Genomic DNA, 22227 nt, shown 5'->3' with positions numbered 1-22227 from the left:
TTCTGTGGCTGAGAAGCCCTGCCGCCCACAGGTCCACACACACAGTCAACACAGTCCTGCCCCGTGTGAGCGCCCCGACCTCCCCAAGTGGACCCAGTCTCTCCACGGCAGGAGCCCCACACACTCTGCCACCGCCCCACACTCTCCACCTGCTCCTTGTGCACACCCTGCCCCGCTCAAGTCAGCTCAGTTGCCAGGCTGCAGAGAATCCAGTCACCAATCTATGCAGGCCCACACGTTGCCTGAGGGCTTGTTGTTGGGTGGGGCTAGTCTCTAGGGTGGGCTGCCTGCCCTGGCTGAGCTGGATTAAATCGGTGCTCTAGCGGGTGGAGCAGACCCTGGGCTAGCAGGTCTCAGGGAGAACTCCAATGGTGTCTGTGTCAGCACGCTCACACCAGGCCACAACAATGGCCGCCGCCAATGTCCCAGTCCCTGGAGAGGTCTCACCCCTCACCGAGATGCACTCAGGGCCTATTAGGTGAGTCTCTTGTCACCGAAGCACTGTGCACCTTTCTTTCTGGTGAATTTAGGATGCTTTCTGGAACGGGTGAGTTTGTGCGCGGGCCCTTTAAGAGCCAGTTTTAGTTTCTTTGTGAACCGGGTTTTCTGGGGGTGCTACCCAATGCTTTAGTAGCAGGCAAAGTCAGATATTATGCTACTGGTCTCAATTATGCTGGGTCCACAAAATGCCCACAGCGGGGGCGCTCCCCGGCTCAGGGCCCCGCGCCTCCAGGGAGGCTGCGTACCTGTGAGCTGCTCCCGGCGGCCGTGAAGCTGGCGGCTTGTGAAGGCGGCGTTTTTCCTCTCCAGAAGGGAGTCTCTGCCTCTTCTACCCCAGTTAGGATTGTCCCTTGTTGCAGGAGTTCCTCTTATCCAGTTTTCAGTTCTGTCTCAGGGGTAATTTTTCCACGAGTAGTTGTAAATTGGCTGTGTCCACGGGAGGAGGTGAGTTCAGAGTCTGCCTACGCCGCCATCTTGACTCCGCCCCCCCTGTTAATTTTTCTAAACTCAAAATATAATCTCTGTTTTCCCTGAGGAGAATGGAAGTCAAATCTCAGATTAGCTTTTTTAGACTTAGGTGGCATGTTTGGATTCTACCCTGTACACGTATGATTCAGGGGTCAGCCAAATATTTGAACATAATTTATACAGAAAATTTGGTGCTTATCCAAGATTCTGTAACATTCCTTATTGTCATTCATTCCCAGTGTTTGCCATTGCCCCAGTCTCTGTCCTATGGTTTGTCATACCAGTAGGACTGAGTTTCCCATTCGTGTTTTGGCTGACTCATGAAGTATACACAGGAGACTTCTCGTGGGTGAAAAGTCATACAAATAAGAAAATCATCCTGTTTTGATCCTTTCTTCCACGTATCAACTCTCCTCACATTTCTGCCTTCTTCCACTCATTAGTGCCTACATGTAGTTGTGTTTTATATTTTCTCCAAAATTGATTGTTATTTGTTGGAGCCACTCAACCATATTGGCAGCAAGAATATTTGTATCTTCTTAAAGTTTGTATTTTTGGTTCTAAACACAATACAGATACAGGCAATAGATGTTTGATGAATAGATGAATAAATGAAACAATGGATAAATAAATGAATTATTTAATAAATTTTTTATTAAATATATTAATTAACTGGAGAGTCTAATCTGTGCCCATTGGCACATAAAATTATCCTGCAATGGTGTATATCATTATATTTCACATTTTCTATTCCATGTTTGTCTAGCTCTAATTGCATACCTCTGTTCATGTATGTAATATACAGAGAGGGGAAAATTATCCACCTGATGTGAGAACTGGAGGAAAAAAAGGTAACTTAAATTGGGAATGGGGCAAGTCTTCCCACATCCATAATATTTTCTTCAGTTTACAAAACCCTCCTCATATGATAGGCTGGGTAATTTCCATAAGTTATGGAAGAGTTTGAATTCTGTTAAAAAAAATAGTACAGCTAGTCAGCTAGACTTTTAAAAAGTAATAAAAATTGTGCAATTTACCATCTCATAGTTATAGAAAAAAATCCTGAAATGTTGTATTCTTTTGAAACTTTTGGACCTGCTTTGCAGTTGATGCTTCCTGCATAGAGCTGGGGGCCATGGATCCAGGATGGTCACTTAACATTTTAGAACATATTCACTCCTTATCCTACTTCAGTCTTCCTCATTGTCACTAAAGTAATTGTTTTAAAACATAGACCATATAATATCTTGCCCCTTCGTAAGTACCTGCAATGCTTCTCTGGTATGTAAAGAACACAATCTTAATGAATTATATTGGTATGCAATATTCTTCATAGTGTTACCCCAATTTACTTCTCCAGATAATCCTATGATATACATGATCTCAAATACATCTATTTTATATTTGCACCTGCTTTTGACTGTTAAAACACTCATATTGCAGTGAGGAATCTTTTGCATGATTTCCTGCCCTCCTGTGGAGTAAGAGTTTTGTTGTTATTCGTTTGTTTTTAATCCTTCCGGCTTAACACGGGACCGAGCGTGGAGATTTTTAAAATAGATATTTATAAGTAATTATAAGTAAAAATAACACAATCTTTAAAACTTAATTTTTAACTTTTTTTTTCAGAAATATACATTATTTGAAACATGTCAATATTATTTTTAGTCTCGCTATCTGTTATCTTGGCTAGGTGGTGAGCCCTGACTGAATCTAGGGAGTAAAGAAATCTGACCAAAAAAATACCGTAGAGAAATTTGAAGACGAGTAGGATGTGAGCACTGTTGATTTTTAGGGATTCTGCTAATAGAATTTGCAATATAAAAGAATGAGTCCTTTAAGAGCACATGCCTTCTAGAAGTGGCAAGTTTGGGGATATTCCTTTGTATCAGTGATAACGGGATTGAGAATGATATAATTCTTACTTCCAGGAGTTTATCAGGTTTTATGTAGCCTTAGGCTTATAAGATTTGGAAAACTCTATGAAAAAAAATCTGAAATTATGAATGCAAAAATAGGTGCAAAAATTAATATTTATTTCACAGAATCCGCATAACATTATGAATTTTAAAAAGTTGACAAATATCACAGACATAACAAAATCAAGCCAATAACAGAACATTTTTTATTAACTGATCTTATGACACACATATAATATGTTTTTCCTCCATTTTTGGTTGCATTTTCTTTAATAGTTTCTTCATATGGCGACAATTTTATAATAGTATTTTCTGCAAAAGAATAGAGAGAGAATTCACACTTTCCTTTGGTATGTTTGATCGACAATTTTTTTCATGGCTTAGAGAATTCCCTTCAGATTTACATATTCTTCTTGATTGTGTCATGTAATTTTTAGGATTGTTGTCAAAATGGGAAAAAAACCCTACCAAGTTTGTCTCATGTATGCGTTGTCACAGATTTCCCCATAGAGTACTGCTACAGGTCTATGTCCTAGAAACACAGGGATTCCGGTACATTTCATATTGTGAAAATCTCATTCAAGAAAAAAAGAAAATATCTTTACAATTATATATACTGTATTCTGAATTATATTATGGACAGAAAAGAAATTTTGTTCTGACCATGCATTGATAAGAAAAAACCCCTTGCTTACAATTTTAAATGTTTAGTAATTGGAAGAATTTCTCATAGACTGATTTCTGGCTTTTTATACTTCAAACCTTGTGCCCTTGCTCTAGCTACCTATTTTAGGTGCCATAAGACATGTTCATACCAAGATAGGTTCTCTGGACTGACCTTTGTGTCACAAAGCTGGATGAGTTGACAAAATCGGATATAGAAGTATCCTTGGAAGCCATTTCTATAAAAGGACACTTATGCCTAGACAAGTAGGACACCAATACCTAGACAAAGAGGAATATATATCCCATTAGACCCAATTTAAATGAACCTATGACTCAACTTTCCTTTTATCAGACCCCCAAAATGCCCAAGGTCACCTCAGCGTTTCGACAGCTATGGGCAAATATAGCAGAGGGAGGATGCACTAGAAGGTGATAGCCAATTACAATTTAAACTTCTTTTGTAAATTTTACAAAACGAAATGACCACACAAACAATTTGCTCTGAAATTTAAGTTTCTTTAGCTCCACAGTAAATCCACCACTGCTTGTTTTATCTTTTTGTGCCAATAAGTTTTCAATCTGATTAGGGAAACCAAGACAGCACTCGGTATATGCTTATTAAAGTCTGCTTAATAAATAATGAAATTAATTAATAAGCAAATGACGCTTAGCTACATTATGTAGTTTTCACGCAATCAAATTCTATTTATTGTCATTTTACATTCAGTAAGTTTTCCATTTTTTCTCTACGTGCTCTTAAGACAGGTTAAGAAAAATATTTTTCTTACTCTCCAAAATAATTTTTAAAAAGTTACTAGAATCACAAATGAAAATGTGAATATCCCATCATAAGGCTCTGGATGTCAACGTGTTTCTGCTATTTGACTAAGAACAATGAGAAAAGGCAAGAAAGGGAGCTTGGTTTCATTTTCCCCATCTTTGTTTATCACTTGTCTCACTCATCATTCTGTACTCATGTCTGTTTATAAGCTCTCGCCCAAACAGGGAAACAGCAAAGAGAAAGAATACTGATGGCGGCAGCAGATGTGATTTAATCTAAACCCTCACTGCTGTTCCACGTTTCAGTGTACCTCCACATCACATCTTGTGTAGAGCGTTGCCTGCTAGGTTAGAATAAGCTCTGTGTGTTTTACCCATTTCTTCAACTTAACTCCATGTTGAGCGTGTAAGTCTCCCTACTTGAATGTTTGATCAAAGCTCTTACTAGGGAACAAAATGACTCCCACTGGGGTATAGTAGCCACAAAGATTGCTGCTAAATTACCACCATTTTCACCAAATCACCTTTCAGATACCATCTCTCCAGTCTGCCACCTAGAGAAGATATTAAGCAAGGAAGCAAAATGAGTCAATGTATCTCATTGGGGGCCAGGTCACCAGGCCTGATGCAGTGAACTGAATTCATCTTCTGTCAAGTCTGGGGACCTTCTGGAAGGCATTGCTTTGAAGTGAGCTGATATCATAAATCCAGGCTTGTTGAGTGCAAAAAATGCTTCCCCCTGTAGTGAATGTGAACAACTCTGTCAAATGTGACCGCTTCTATGAAATGACTCAAATGACGCTTATACTTTTTTCGTGCGTTTAGAAAGTGTTACAATTTAAAAAATTTTTAAATGCATGATATTTGAGAGCGAAAGCTTATTTTGTGGGCTTAACTATAATCAACGAACTTGACTCTGAGGCCTATTCATAAAAGTAAAAGCTTAAGAATATTGTTAATAACAGATTTTATATGCCCATATTATAAAACACTGGATATCTAATTAAAAATTAGGACATCATGGCAAAAATTATTTAAAATGAGATCAGTTTTAGAGAACAATATTGTAGCTCACACATGAAAGTTTGGTTTTAGTAATCAGCAGTGTTCAAATACTGTGAGATTACGTGTCTCGTTCTGCATTATCGATTAGTAACTATTCTCTTTAAATGAGCAGATGCTATATACTAAATGTCTACTCACTTGGATATGTTATTCAGTATATAAATATGTTGTCTTTAGTATAAGGGCAATCAAGTACAAGGAGGTGTCCCTCTGTGAACATTCTACTATTTAAATTACTTTGAGGCTATTGGACTCTTAGAAGAGAGAGTGGAAAAGAAAGATTTTGGCATTAGATAATATCTCGTTTCCAATAAGGGCATGCTACTTTTGCATCATCTTTTTTGAACCTTTCTGAGTCTCAGATCCCTCATCTTTAAAATGGTATAATACTTCCTTCACTGAGTCGTTAGGAAAATTGAGTAAGAACCCATGCAAAGGGCTTTGTGCGATATTTGGCAATAAGAAGCACTCAACAATTTTGGCTTCCTTCTCCATAGCTTTGTAAAATTACTTTTACTGTTTTTATTTTTATTATTAATGTATTTTACTAATAACTATAAAATTTGTGTGTTCATTTGTTACTTTCAAAGCTTGAAGGAGCAGTCTCCATTTTTCTTCCAAAGCGTGGGTATGCACACACGCATCCAAACATTTAAAACTTCTCCCCACTTTTATTGATCTACTTTCTTGGGTTTATCGTTGCCTTAATTAATTCTTACTTTAGATATCCGCTTCAATCATTTAGAATGCATTTGCTTTGGTCTTCTAAGTTCATTTGAAATGAAAGGAAACACAACTATGTTGGGCTTATAGTGACTAATGTAAATAGAATTCAAGAATCATTTATAGCTTAATAAATGGGAAATCTCCCCCTAACAAGGCTTAACTAGAAACGTTTGTTATTACCAAGAAATACAATTATAGTTTTTCAACAGGGGAGTATTGCATGGAGGTGATAAGTAACTTAAGTAGTTACATTTGCGTCTCTCAGACTTTAAGCTCCTACGTTGAAGGTGAGGGCAGTGACTGTCATGGGAAAAGAATAGTGGTGAAGAGAGTAAGCTTCAGGATCCAGATGCCTGGTTCTCCCACTTACTCCCTGTTTGACCTTAAGAAAGTTTAATTAATTTCTCAGTGCCTCAATTTCCTCTTCCCTTAAAGGGAATAATAATAGCACCAATCCTTCAGGGTTGTTGGAAGATTAAATGAGATGGTGATGTAAAGAGCTTGAATAAGGCCTGGCTAAATTTGTTCGCTGTTCTTCAAGTTACTACTATACTACTTCATGTAAGAAAGTATTAATCTTCTTTCTTAGACATTACAGTACACAAACAAACAAAATAGCCTCAATCATTTGAAATCTAAAATTTGATTCTCCATGATTTTGTTTCGTTAGAAGAAATACATTGTTTTACTCTAAATTCAAGACAAGGAGGCAAAGAGAAGAACAAGAGAGAATTTGAAAGTCCTAAAATTTTAGATGGTTAAATGCAACTCTAATTTACTGAGAGATAGTAAAGTGCCATAGTAACTTAGATTATTAAATAAACGTTTAATATGATTTAGATTTAATAAAATAATTATGTACATTAGCTTATAATTGATCATTATTAAATGGATAAATAGTGAGATTGAATAACCAAGGAAAAGATAAAAGTCTGTCTCTAATCTATTGTTCACTATCAATATGTAAAATTCTAATAATCATTGGCATATAATATAATTATGAAGTTATAAATATAAATTAGATTACTTGAAAGATGGATTTAAAATCCTTATGCATTTTATCTAATTACTATAAATTTGATTATGGATAAATCGCTAAACTATAATATGGAATTTGAGAGTAATGCTTTTCTGACTAAAACCTTGAATGCTAATCTCAAGCTGTTTAATTTTGTAATGCTTGAGTGCCTGATGGCAAAAATTAGAGAATAGCACAAAAATGTAAATAATAGATTATGGCTAAATTTGAGTTTACATGCACAAAGATAAAAACTTGGGAAAGAGAAGATTTGTTATAAGATTGCAATAGTCTTATGAAGTTCAAGTATCATTTATTTTTATGAAAGCTCCTGTTGAATTATTCCTTTTGATAATGAGCAACCTCCTATTATAATTAAACTGATGATATTCCTCACAATCATAACCTACAAATAAGGCAGCATGAGCCATGATGCAACCCACACCACAGCAAATGCAGAGACAATTTCAATATCTCCTGTTCATTAAAAGGCTCCAAAAATATACGCACTTTCCCCTTTGGTACTGAAACCCTCATTTCTTAGTGCCCAAAGAGAACTTTTAAGAAACTATAATTAAAGAGAAAAACTTCACATTAAATTGAGTTATTTTTATTTCAAATATTAGAGAGTTTTTTCATGCATAGAAAAGAATTTAAAATTTGTTTTGGGTGAGTAATCTAACTCATAGTTAAAACCTATAATCAGAATAGGAATAATGTACTGGGAAAGTTCCCACTCCCCACCTAGTAAATCAATCAGCTACTCAAAGCGAAGTGGAATAATCAGTTCCAGCCTGGATGAGGAGGTCTCACTCAGCTACACCAATCAATGCAGTGAGAGAAGTGGGAGAAACTGGGATCACAACATTCCGTGTCATGTTCCCTCAACTGGGGATAAAAGAGTAGCTATCACGCTTGTTGTGAGTAGCAAATCAAGCATGTATTTAAAGCTCCTAGCACAGTTATTGGCACATACAATTACCCATTTAAAAGCAGTGAAATCATTATTGTGGTTGTCCCTTCCTCTAGCTTTCACATCTTGAGAAGATGTTTATTAAAAGGGATGATGTGGGAGGAAAAAAGACCTCTATTTTTCCTACGTCCGATCTATCAGGTTTAGTAAATTCTGTTACCACCCTCATCTCTGAATGATGCAGCTGTTTTTAGTAGCCTAGATTGGGAGTGTTGGAGGCCCTTGCCATCCATATACGCAGCGTTACATGTGAGTTGCAGAGTTTATATTGTTGCCTTAAGCCTATCTTTGGTAGGAAGGGATGATAATTCTGCATATAACTATAATAGACAACATTTCGGAAACATGAAAAACTAGAAACTAGACATTATCTCCTAACCTTAAGATAAGACATTTTTTTTTAGTAGAAAATTATTTTATATATATAAACTATACTTGAGTTTTGCCTATTTTCTGAAATTTGTATAAACGGAATCATACAGCAAGTATTCTTTTCTGTCTGACTTATTTCACTCAATATTTATCTATTTATTTATGATATACTATACTATATTATACTATCTTAGTTACTATAATTTTATAATGTTTTCCTTTGTGGTAGAACACTTTGTTATTCTTCTTCACTCTTATCTTGTCTACTTTTGGTATTTTATCTTTTTCAATATAAATATTTGAATCCATTTGCAGACAAAGTTCTGTACACACATACACACTCAGTATTTGATAGGATTTAATTGAATCTATAGAACAATTTGGTAATCATGACATATTTACAATAATGAGCCTTCCAATCCATGAATATGTTATATTACACATTCAAGTCACATTTTTTACATATGTGTTATAGTTTTCTTTGTAGATGACTTGCACTTTTTTTATTAGAATAGTTTCTAGCAATTTAATGTTTTGATGCTATTGTAAATGGTATCTTTAAAAAATTTCCTTTTCTAACATGGTGGTATATGAAATCACATTTTGTGTTTCTGTATTGACCTTATTTCCAGAAAACTTGCTAAAGCTATTTATTAATACTACTAATAAAATATCCTTATTTTTAATTATCCTGAAATATATGTATATTAATATAATAACATATATATAATTTTGGATTTTTATATCCATAATTATATCAACTGCAAATAATGACTTTTTTTCTCTCCTATGGTTTAATTTGGCACTGGGTAGAACTTCCAGTATGATGTTCAATAGATATAGAAATCATAAGCATCCTTATTTTTTCCCCTGGCTTCCAGAGGGAAGTTGTTAACATTTTGTCATTAAGCATATTTGCTATAGGTTTGCAGATAACATTAATCAGATTTATAAAATGCCTTTCTATTCTTAGATTGCAAATGATTTTTATAATGAATGGATCCTATTTTATCAAATGTTTTTACTGCATTTTTGGGGGTGACCAGATGATACGATTTATTTCTTTTATCATCTTGTTTGGGTCAATTATAGTAAGTGGTTTAAAAATATTAAACCAACCTTGCATTCCAGAAATAAATTCAACTTGGTCTTGCATATTTACCTCTTATGTATTGCTGGGTTCAATTTACCATTTTTTTGTTTTTGCCTCTGTGAATCTATTTTTAAGATGACAGTAGAAATTTTCCCATTTTGAATGTCCTTGTCAGTTTTTGAATCAAGGTTATGGTAGTCTCGTTAAATAAATTAGAGAATGTTTTCTCATTTCTACTCCCTAGAAGATTTTGTGAAAGACTGGTATTATTTCTTTCTTAGAATAAATTTGTATAAGTGCAATTACTTCATCAAAAGAGTGCATACTTTCAGTTGTGATAAATATTACCAAATGGGTCTGGGTACTCACTGTAACAATTTACCCTCTTGAAGTGGTCATTAGAATGCACATTTCCATTTACATGGTAACAATCTTTCTAGCCCTTAATTGAAGCATAATGTGTTAATATATTAATTTGCATTTAAAAATTACTAGTAACATTAAAATTCTATTTTAAATCAATTAGCTATTTCTATATTTTGTTTCTTATATTGTGTTTATGTCCTTTTTTTCTTGTGGGAGAGTTTATTATTTATTGACTGATCAGTAAAATTTATTAATAAATTAGAATGAATGGTTCTAATAGTATCATATATAAAATTTATTTTCAAATTTTATTTTTCTTAAATTTTAATACCAATTACTTGAATACATAAAAATGTTGTAAGCAAAATTACCTTAGAGGATAAAAAGTCATATTTATTAACTAATCCAAATTTCTTCAGAGATTTTATATGCCACTTTTATTATGCATTAGATTCTCACATATGATTGGTTTACTTCAGAGCTGTCTCTTTCCACCAAGCAAAATGTTAACTCCTAAACTAATACTGAGGTGCAATGACTTGATGACATTTTAGTGTGCTTTAAAATATATTAGTGCTAGTTTATCATCCCTATTATTCTTTTTCAATATATTGCTGCATATTTTCCATTATATATGCATCTGAAAGAACTTTAGATTTATTTTTTCAATGTCTCCAAATTTTCAATTGGGATTTTAATTGTAACTTTATTGAAATGATCAGGTTTGTAAAGGATTGCCTTTTGTATGAACAAGCTCTTTTTTACAGAGTAATTTAAAGTGATTTATTTTTCCTGTATTTCCTTAATTGAAATCTGTTATTCTTATGCTTCTCTTGCATTTATTTTCTAAGTTCTTTACTTAAATATCTAATTCATTCTTCAAATATTTCTTAATAATTAATATATCCAATATTATAAATTTACACTTTGTGTATAGTTTTGGTTCTAACGTACTTTTGATCATTCTGTTCCTGCTTTTTCTTATTTTAAGTCTGCAGATTTAGGTTAATATTTTCTTGATTAGTTAGATATTTAGGAAATTCTGAAAGGTTATATTGGTTTAAAAATGAATTATCAGTTTCTAGTTTTCTTTTTTTATAATGTATTCATACAAATTTTCCTGTATAATTTGTGCCTGTGATCATTTGGTTAAGACTGGCTTCTGGAATAGACAGATCTGAGTTTAACTATCACTATAGCATTTATTAGTTACCTTACCCAGGGAAAATAATTGATTTCTCTAGGGTCAGTTTTTGTTTTTGTTTTTTTTCCATCTGTCAAACATATAGAAGTGATATTCTCAAATAGTTATGAGCACCACCTTGGATAACCCATCTAAATACTTACTAAGTCTTCATGCGATCTTAGCCATTATTTTTAAAGGGTTGTAATTACAATAAATATATATGTTAAATGAACTTTATTATATTTTTTATGTTTTCTATATATCTATGTCTTTTTTTGGTCTGTTTTTAAAATTCCTAGAAATATATTTCAACATCTCCCACAGTAAGTGTGTTCCTGTGGAATTTCCTTGTATTTCTGATAAGGGATTTGTATTTTTTTACTTTTTTTTTTGGTGAGGAAGATTGACCCTGAGCTAACATTCATTGCCAATCTTCCTCTTTTTGCTGAGAAAGGTTAGCCTTGTGGTAACATCCGTGCCCATCTTTCCTTATTTTTTTTTTTTTGTATATGGGACACCACCACAGCATGGCTTGAAGAGCAGTGCATAGGTCCATGCCCGGGACTCCAACCTGCAAACCGCAGGCCACCAAAACAGAGTGCGTGAACTTAACCATTACACCGCCAGGCCAGCCTCAGGATTTGTATTTTTGTTCTGTTATGTGGCATATGATTATTTATTGCTTTTGTTGCTATCGTGAATGACATCTTATATATAAATAGGAAATGACTTCTTTCTTGCTAATGACTCCTGGTGAAATCGTATTTGTAATAATACTATGGCTCTCCTTACTTTTTTGTTTGAATTTTCCTATAAAATCTCTGCCATATTTTTCATTTTAATTTTGTCTCCTGTGCAAGTTCTGTAAAAAGCATTTAATTGTGATTTCTTTTTGTTTGTGTATTTGGTTTTGTTTTGAATGACTTATCAGAACTTTTCTTTGTAGGGTTAATATTTTATTTTTATTTCTGTAATATTCTTTTAAATTCTTTAACTGTTTTCTTGCTGTTCTTTTAGCTTAGCTTTCTAGTCTTCTGGGAAAAAAAGATTGTTTTTTGGTTGATTTTATATGGGCAATTTTCTTGGACTCTTCTTTGATCTTCACCCCTCCCCCCAAACCAGTATTTTCAAGATAGATAACCATCTTAGGCTATGTTTGTCTCTGATTGCTTTTAAGCTTTACAGAGATGTTCTTTAATTTATATTTCTCTAAATATAAAAGTTAAAATATGCTCTTCCAATGAAAGTGAGAAATTAGACAGCACCCTTGTCCCCCCCAACACTCTACCTTCTTTATTCTTCATATGTGTCTTTAGATCCATTTTGTGTTTCTCAATTACTTTATGCTTCATAAGCTTTTGAAAAGTATAATCTCTGATGTTAGAATTCAATATTATAATCAATTTTACATTGCCATCAAGACAATTATATTTATATGAATTCAGTCTTGTTTTCTTGTGAATTTTTTATTGAATTCCTAATTTTGATTTATTTCTTGCTTGACTAGAATATCTTCTTAAGATATTATTTCAAAGAAGAGTGCATGAGTTGTATATTTTTTAAGCTCTTACTTAAAATTCACAGTAGAAAAGTGGGCTATTTACAAATATACTTTATCAAAGTTTTTCCTCATAAATTTATAGGCGTTTTTCCAGTATCTTTCATGATTCAGTGCTGCAAACATGTCCAAGTTCAACGTAATTTGCATTTTTTAGTATATTTGTAAATCAGAGAATTTGTTTCTTAACCTTATGACCACAATTTTTCCTTAATAAATAGAAATATAATTGTTCTTTCATTGCATTGGGGAAGAGCATGGTATGTTACTTATATCTTAATTCCCTTTTGAGTGTTAAGAGGGTATCTGAATAAAATTTTTCTCACCCCACTGTGCTTTTATTTTTTTTGCTTCAATTTTACTCTTCTGAGGGTTGCCTAAGCCTCTCAGATAGTTTTCCCTTGTCTATTTCTTCCTTCATATCTATCTCTTTGAGTCATCTTGCTATTTTGAAGTTCATTCTCTGACAACAAGTTTAAAGAAAGGAAGTGATGGGAGGAAGTAAGCCACACTCTAGCTCTCAAAAAACAGATGATGGCTATTCTCTAGTTTGATTGAGAGTGTATTCCAGGTCAAATTGCCAAACACTAGAGACTGAATGACAGTGACTTCTTGTCTACTCTCAGGCTGACAGGTTTGCTCTTCTTCACTAAGCAAAGTATGGTGATGCCAAGAACTATATTTTTAATCTATTTCAGCATTCTTAACATTAGTCTCAATTCCTTTCAGATACAGTAATACCTGATGGGTCATTCGTAGGATTTAGAATGCCTCTGGGATAAAAACAAGCCAATTGGGCAGAAGTGGAATAACAATACCTGCTATTTAAAAACTAAAAACAAAAAATTCCCCCAAATATTCAAATCCCTAAAATGGTGTTCAGTGATCATCCTTTTATATATCCTCCAAATAAATACTTAAAAGAAAATTAGTAGGAATGCTGTATATAATAGTATATAATACAGGCTTGTGACACACTGTCTGAGTATAACCTCAGCCATACAGCTCGCTGAACTCTCCTCTTCTCACTAAACCTGAGGGCATATTTTATAGTACACGAAAGAGTCAATAGACAACATATCTAGCAGCTTGTTATCATCCTCTAGGCATAGAAAATATCTTTTGTTGTCATTTATGGGTTTACATACTTTATCTTTTCATATATTAATTTCTATGATCTCACTTTTATGATAAGTTTCTATCAACTGTTTATATCTGTTTTTTTCATATATTTACTTTTGAACTACGTGTCTATTTATATTTAAGTCACATTTTTTACAGGCAGCACATAGATGCTTCCTGCTTCTCTATAATCTGACATTCTCTGCATTTTAATTGGAGTGTTTAGACAAGTTACATTTAATGTAATTTTTAATTTGCATGGTTTAAGCCTCTGTTCTTGCTACTTGTTTGTCCTATTTGTTTCTTTGTTGCTTTTTTCTTCTTTTCAAACCTTCTTTTGAGTTAATTGAGATTTTTTTGTAATTCTATTTTATTTTCTGTATTGGCTTATTAGCTATACATCTTTTTTGAGAGGGGATTTCTCTAGGGCAATCTCTCTGATTTTAAGATTGATTTTTTTCTATTGATCTATTTTCAAGTCCACTGACTCCTCTATCATTTCTATCGTGTTGTTAAGCCCACCCCAGGATATTCTTGCTTCCATTACTGTACTTTTTAGTTCTGTAATTTCCATTTGGTTTTTTTATAGTTCCTATTTCCCTCCTGGTGTTTCATATTTTTTAATTCATTCATGCATATTTTTCATCACCTCATTAAGTTTAGTTATAACTTCTCCTATAAATTCTTATTTATTGGAAAGACTTCTGGCTATGGCCAAATAAGAAGGTCATACAATCCTTTTCCCAAACATCAAATATAATGGTGGAAAAAGTTGACAAAACAAACAAAAAAAACAACCATTTCAGCACTCCAGAATCAACTGACAGCAAGCAACAATCTAAGAAGCACTTATGCTTCAGTTAAGAACTGTGAGTCCGTGGGTTTCTTATCTGGAGCTATTCTCATCCCAATCCATTTGGTGTGGAGGTTCTGCCAGAGTGGGGCAGACTGTGGGAACTGGCAGGTCTTCTGTCATAGTTGAAATGGGCTCACTCCATTTTAAGCAATTGAAGCACACTCAACACCATTGCCAGTGGCAGCAACCATCTCAGTGCTGGGTGAGCAGGAGGAATCAATGGTTTTACCAGTTTGAGGTTGTGGCTATGGTAAGTACATCACTGGCTGACACTACATGCTTTAGTCAAAGAGATGAAAGAGTGTCTACTATCCACAGAGTTTTGACCAATTCTGGGGTTGTGCACATGCACAGAGAAGAAATGAAAGAGCTGAGTAGAAAATATAAGGTGAGCCAAACATGAAAATGGTTTAAACTTTGAATATGCTACCCTAAACACATGTAAATTCATTCGCAATGGCTGACCACTAAGCTATATCAGCAAAGGGGCAACTTCTAGGTATAACAAGAATAAAAATGAGCAGAAATCTCAGAAACTGCATACTATAGAGGAGCGACTTCACAGATTTAGGCAAGGAAAGTTACTAAACAAATAAATGAACAAAAGTAACAACAACCTCCAGAAACCGTAGGAGAGCTCGAGTGACCACAGTAATATAAAAAAAAAATGACATTGAGATAATAAATATTACTATAAACAAAAGAGGACGTTTTATTTTGATAAAAGTCCAGTGCATCAGGAAAACATACCAATAATAAAAGAGCCTCAAAATACACAAAACAAATTCCGACAAAATTAAATGAAAATAGTGTCACTTCATTATTAATAGTTGGAGACTTGAATACTCAAAATAATTGAGAGATGAAAAATATAGACTTGACCACAAGTTTCAACCAATCTAACTGAAATATGCCTGACTGAAATATACAGAAATCTCTAAAAAAGGACTATAGAATATATGTTTTTCATGTACAAATGGAACATTTTCTAGGATATACCATGTGCTAGGCCACAAAACAAGTCTTAATAAATTTAAAAAGTTTAAAATCACACAAAGTTTGTTTTCTGATCACAATAGAATAAATTAGAAATCAAAAAATGGAAAGAAATCTGTATCATCTCCAGAAAATTGGAAATTAAACCTCACACTCCTAAACAACCCAATGGGTCAAAAAAGCAAGCATAAAAAAATTAGAAAACATTTTGAATTGAGTGAATGAAAGTACAACATATGAAAAATTTTGGGATACAGCTAAAGCAGCACTTAGATGGAAATTTCAGTTTTAAATGAGACAAGAAAAGTCTCAAATTAATGATATAAGCTTCTACTTTAAATAATCAGAAAAAGAAGAGCAAACTAAACCCAAGGTAGGCAAAATGAAAAGAATAATGAAGATTAGAGTAAAAGTCAGTGAAATAGAAAAGGGAAAAAATAAAGAAAATCAATGAACTCAGAAGGTTTGTTAAAAAGGTCAACAGAATTGACAATCCTTCAGCTAGACCAACGGAAAAAAGAGAGAAGATATAAATTATCAAAATCAGGAATGAAAAAATAAACATTACCACTAACCCTACAAAATTAATATGATTATAAAGAAATATGATGAACAACTACAAGTCAAAAAATTAGACAACTTAGATGAAATAGGCATATTCCTAAAAAGATACAAATTACCAAAATTGAAGCTTGAAGAAACACAACATTTGAATAAATTGATATCAAGTCAAGAAGTTGAGTATGTAATTGAAAACATTTCCAAAAAGAAAATTCCAGGTTCAGAGGATTTCTTGGATGAATGCTATAAAATATTTAAAGAACGTCAATCTTTCAAAAACTCTTTCAGAAAATAGAGGAAACATGTCCCACCTCATTCAACAAGGTCACTATCACTCTAAAACTGAGGCCTGACAAAGACACCACAAGAAAAGAAAACTGCAGACCAGTACCCCTCACAAACAGCGACATGGATATCTTTAACAAAATACTATTAATGAACTGAATCCAGCAACACATAAATAGCATCAAACATCATGACAAGTGGGTTTTGTTTCAGGAACACAAGTTAAGATTAACATACAGAAAAACAATTAATGCTATGCACCCTATTGTTAGAACAAGGAACAAAAACCATAGTACCCCCTCAGTAGATGCAGAAAAAGCACTTTACAAAATTCAACACACATTTGCAATTAAATCTTACAGCAAACTGAGAATAAAATGGAACTTGCCAGCTTCATGAAAGACACCTGTAAAAGAACCCCACAGCTAACCTCAAGCTTAACGGTTAAAGACTGAATTCTTTACCCCTAAGATTGAGAACACGGCAAGGATGTCAACTCTCACCACTTCTATTCAACATTTTCCTGGAGATTCAAGCAAGTGCAATAAGGAAAGGAAAAGAAAAGAAAAAAGAAAAAAAAGTAAAGGCATTGGGTTTGGTAAAGAGAAATAAAACTGTCATCATTTGCACATGACTTAGTCTTGTACATAGAAAATCCTAAAGAATCTACTCCAAAACTACCAGAACTAATAAACATATTTAGCCAGGGCAAAGGATACAAGTTCTACCATCCAGAAATCAATGGCATTTCTGTATACTAGCAAGGAGTGATTCAAAACTGAAATTAAGAAAATATTTCCATTGATAATGCCATCAAGAGAAGTAAAGTGTTCAGGAATAAATTAAATAAAAATATTGAAATATTTATGTATTGAAAAAACTAAAACATCACTGAGAGGAGTTAAAAGAAGATTTAAATAAATTAATATATATTCAATGTTCATAGATTGAAAGATTTAATTTTGTTAAGATGGTAATTATACCCAAAGTACCTACCAATTCAAGGCAATCCTGCAGAACTCTGTAGAATTTAAGTCAATCCTAAAATGTATATGGAAATGACAAGTACTTAGAACATCCAAAAAAATTTTGAAAAAGGTGAACAAAGTTGAAGGAGTTATGTTATCTTTACTAGTCTTGTTTTGCCATATGACAAGTTATCATAAACTTAGCGGCTTAAAACAAAAAACAGTATCTCACAGCTCTATACACTAGAAGTCCAGCATGGCATGGCTGGGTTCTCTGCTCAATGTTTCACATGGCTGAAATCGAGGTGTCAGCCAGCTCTGTTCTCAACTGGATCTCAGAGTTGTTCCAGCTATTCTCAACTGGATCTCTTCTTCAAAGCCATTCCTGTTCTTGGAAAAATTCACCTTCTTCCCACTATAGAACTGAAGTTGAAGTGTCTGTCACTATATTGGCAGTCAGTCAGGAGCCAATCAGTGCTTCTAGAACTCACCTGCATTTCTTGTCTTATAGCCTCCTCCACAGTTAGGAAGCAATATTGTGCCACATCATTCTCATATGTGAAATCTCTCTCAGATGTTCTCTTCTGTTATTTGTTACAGAAAATTCTGTGTTCTTAAAGCACTAAGTGATTAGATTAGGCTCAGCCAGGTGAGCTTCCTTTTGATTATTTAAAAGTCAACTGATTAGTAACCTTAATTACATGTGCAGAGTCACTTTTGCCATGTAATATAACATAATCAAGGTATGATATTTTATCATATTCACAGTCTCAGAGATTAGAACAAGAAATTTTGGATGCCACTTTAGGATTCTGCCTACCACATTACCTTATAAAAAGATTACTATAAAAGCAGAATAATCAAGACAGTGCTGTGGTTATGCAATCATAAGCATTTAGATTAATGGAATGGATTTGAAATTCCATAAATAAACCTTTACATCTACTGTCAATTGTCTTTTTGACAAAGGTGCCAAGGTATTTCAATCAGAAAAGGATAATCTTTTCAACAAATGGTGCTAAGACAGGTAGATACTGCATGCAAAGAAAGTACTTGACTTTTACTTCACACCATACACAAGAACTAACTCAAAATGGATCATAGGCTTAAACATGAGAGCTAAACAATAAAACTTCCAAATTTAAAACTTGTTTGAAAATATACTCTCTACCATCAATTACATGAAAAGTTCTTAGATATAACACCAAAACCTAGAACAACCAGATAAACAGAACTTCATCAAAATTCAAAGTTCTGCTTCAAAAGACACTAGAAAGAGAATGAAAAAAAGAAGCCATAGCCTGGGAGGAAATATTTTTAAATAACATATCTGATTTAAAAAACTTGGATCCAAAATATGTAAAGAACTTTTACAACTCAATAAGATAAACTCTAATTTTAAAAATGAGCAAAGATTTCAATAAAAGTTTCACCAAAGGCCTACTAAACCTATGAATAGATACTCAATATCATTAGTTATTAGGGAAATACAAATTTAAACCACAATAAGACACTATTACATACCCACTGGAATCATTATAATTAAAAAAAAGTCATACAATGACAAATGATGGTGAGAATGAAGAGAAACTGAAACACTTATACATTGCTGATGGGAATGTAACATGGCACGGCAACTTTTGAAAACTGTTTGGTGGTTTCTTAAAAAGTTAAACAGAAGTTAACTATATAACTCAACAATTCAGCTCCTAGATATTTACCTAAGAGAAATGAAAGAATATATCCACACGATGACATGCATACAAATATTTATAGGAGCATAATCATAACAGCCAATAAACTGAGAAGACATTCTACAAGACTTTTTAAAAGATATAGTGAGATGAGAGGAGAAGGCCTGTTTGGGGAATGCATATTGATTGCAGTCCTTAGACTGGAGAGTAAGGTTAGCATTTTAGAACATGATCAAGAAAAACATTTAATTAATTCAAAATCATTTGTTGAGTGCTTTGCAGGTGCTAAACTCAGTAGTTGCTACTTAGGGCTGGTTTAATAAGTGTAAACTCACAAAGAACCTGGTCCACAATATCTGGGTACCCTTAGCAGATGAAATGCTGTATCTACTTAGGCACAATAAGAAGAATCAGTTAACTTTTACTGAGTGTTAACCATTTGCCATGTGTCCTGGGTTGAATATTTTATATACATTCACTCACTTAATTCTTGTAAGCCTAGATAAGCTAGGTCTTAGTATTAGTGGCATGTTGCAAAGGAGAAAAAAAGAGGCCTAGAGAAGTAAGTTGCCTGCCCAATGTCACTCCAGGATAAATGATGGAGGAAGAGCATGGATGCTGGTGGTATATTACCAGGACCCATCTCTTAGCCATTAGAATGTACCTCTACCGGGATACCAGCCAGTCAGTACCTGCATTTGCTTTACTACCTCACAAGCTAGACCCGTGCATGTTCAATTTAGTAGCCCCTAGCCAAATGTGACTATTGAGGACTTGAAATTTAGCTAGTACAAATTGAGATGTGCTACAAATGTAAAATACCTAAGATTTTGCAGACTCAGAATAAAAAGTGAAATCTAAAATATCTCAATAATACCATTTTATATAGATTACTGCTTGAAACTATAAAATATAGGATATATCTGATTAAATACATATATTATTAAAATAGATTTCACCTGTTTCTACTTTTTTCTACTAGAAAATTTTATAATTTTATTTATTTATTTATTTTTCCCCCAAAGCCCCAGTAGATAGCTGTATGTCATAGTTGCACATTCTTCTAGTTGCTGTATGTGGGACATGGCCTCAGCATGGCTGGAGAAGCAGTGTGTCGTGCGCACCCGGGATCCGAACTCGGGCCGCCAGCAGCGTAGCGCGAGCACTTAACTGCTAAGCCACGGGGCCGGCCCTCTACTAGAAAATTTAAAATTACATTCACAGTTTACACTCGTGGGCTTATCTCATATTTCTATTGCACAGCACTACAGGAGCCTTTATTAGCGGGCTATGATATTTTCAGTATCTAATGGTAAATATTCAATAGAAATACCATAATGCATTCAGTGACTGTGTTAATTTGAATGTATTTTCAGAGCAAAAACAAGTCCAATGATCAGTATTGCTCTTTGAAAGCAAAGAAAAAATAAGTACAGCAATTCAAACTAGAGGAATGACTACACCGCACATTAAGATATTCTTGAGAATTTACAAATAGGTTAAAAGATGGTGTCGAAGAAAGGGATTAGCCAAATTGAAGTGCTTTTGATAGTCATTTTCACTGTGTAGAAATTCAGCAATTAAAAAGTAACCCAATTATTTGTAATTTCCTTAAATTTGAAGAATGATTGACCCTTAAAAGAATAAAAATAGCCAGATTTATGGACATTTGAGGGAAAAAAAATCCCTTTTCTATCTCTTTCCTTCCTCTTTTATTTTATCCCTCCCCCAACTTCCCTTTCCCCCTTCCTCCCTCCCTCCCTCCCTCTCTTCTTTCCCTCCTTTCCTCCTTCCTTTCTTCTCTTCTCTCACTTTTTCTGTCCTTCCATTCTTTTTGCCTTAAATCTATGCACGGCTATTGGCTAATATTATTCTGAAGCAAGATATTTGGATGTTTTAAAGGTTTTGACTTTCAAACTAATTCCTTAAAACAAATACATTTTTTATAACTTGTCAACAATATCCCTAAAATATCTCATTAATGCAAAGATATAAACATCTACCTTTTAATTATCAAAGAATAGATAATATATAAGATCTTCTTAAAGTAGCAGATAAAGATCTGTACTCTCTTTACCAAGCTGTACAGACATTTAGTAATAAATTACTCCTTAGAACCACATGCTATTGTTACGATTTTGCTGATGTGAAAACAGAGGCACGCCAAGAAGAAATATTTTTCTCTGTTTATTTGTATCAATGGACTCATCTCCATGAGCACCGCTGTGGTACAAGGCCCAAATTATGGAAGTACAAAGGGAAGAGTCCTGAAGCTTCTGTTCTGACTCGGCCACACACTAGCTGTTCACCTACAGGCCATCCCACCCCCATTCTGGCTCAAGCCCTGAGCAAGATGGCATAGCTGCTAAATGATCTATAAAATACTTTTCAGGGTTTGCTCCGTGTGAGACCATCTGATGCCTTAGGCACAGGTAACAATATGTCACAATTTGGATGTGTGTGACTTCCCATGTCTTTCATCCACAGTGTCCATATAATTTATTGTTCAAACTGGGACACTTTTCAGAGTGAAAGGGGATGCTGTTATAATTATGCAGCAACAACAGGCTTTGCACAAGACTGTCCCATGCTAACTGGGACAAATGGTCACCCTGTGCATCCGTGACCATGCACTGTGCACATGCAGTATGAAGTCTGGGCTAGCTATTAAACTAGCAGAATGGTAAAATAGTAACAACAACAATAATAGCATTAACAAGAATAATGTGAAGAGCTAGTTAGTAGAAATTTGCCAAGATTTCCTGTTTTGATGCACAGGTTAATGTCAAAATTGGTAACATTTTCAAAGACTCTTTTACCATCATCTGGACACAGACACCTGTGGAGTGTGTGTTTACGCACATATGTATATATCTGTGCTTAAATGCATGATGTCTGTACCCATTTATTTTTCACGGGTTCCACGGGGAATCAATTTTCCGAATATGTGCTGTATCCAGCCCAGTCCTGCCTGCTTTCCTGTGGGTGGCCCACAGGCTCTTTTTTAGGGAGTTTTTGTCCAGCTGATCTTTTAAAGCTTTGTCTTTCCGGAGA

At 34.1% G+C, this 22227-nt stretch overlaps 1 long non-coding RNA gene across 1 annotated transcript in view; it reads left to right on the top strand.

Moving 5' to 3' along the window:
- The first annotated feature begins 274 nt into the window (after positions 1 to 274).
- LOC147917672 (uncharacterized) overlaps positions 275 to 22227 on the top strand; it is a 134711-nt gene continuing 112758 nt past the window's right edge. The window contains exon 1 of the long non-coding RNA XR_015551746.1: positions 275 to 478. This is a non-coding gene — a long non-coding RNA (uncharacterized LOC147917672). The remainder of the gene's footprint in view (positions 479 to 22227) is intronic.

This window comes from Ceratotherium simum, chromosome 3 (genome assembly GCF_057802395.1).
Source record: "Ceratotherium simum simum isolate JZ-2026a chromosome 3, ASM5780239v1, whole genome shotgun sequence".
Taxonomy (NCBI): domain Eukaryota; kingdom Metazoa; phylum Chordata; class Mammalia; order Perissodactyla; family Rhinocerotidae; genus Ceratotherium; species Ceratotherium simum.
This window is presented reverse-complemented; position numbering and strand designations above follow the sequence as displayed.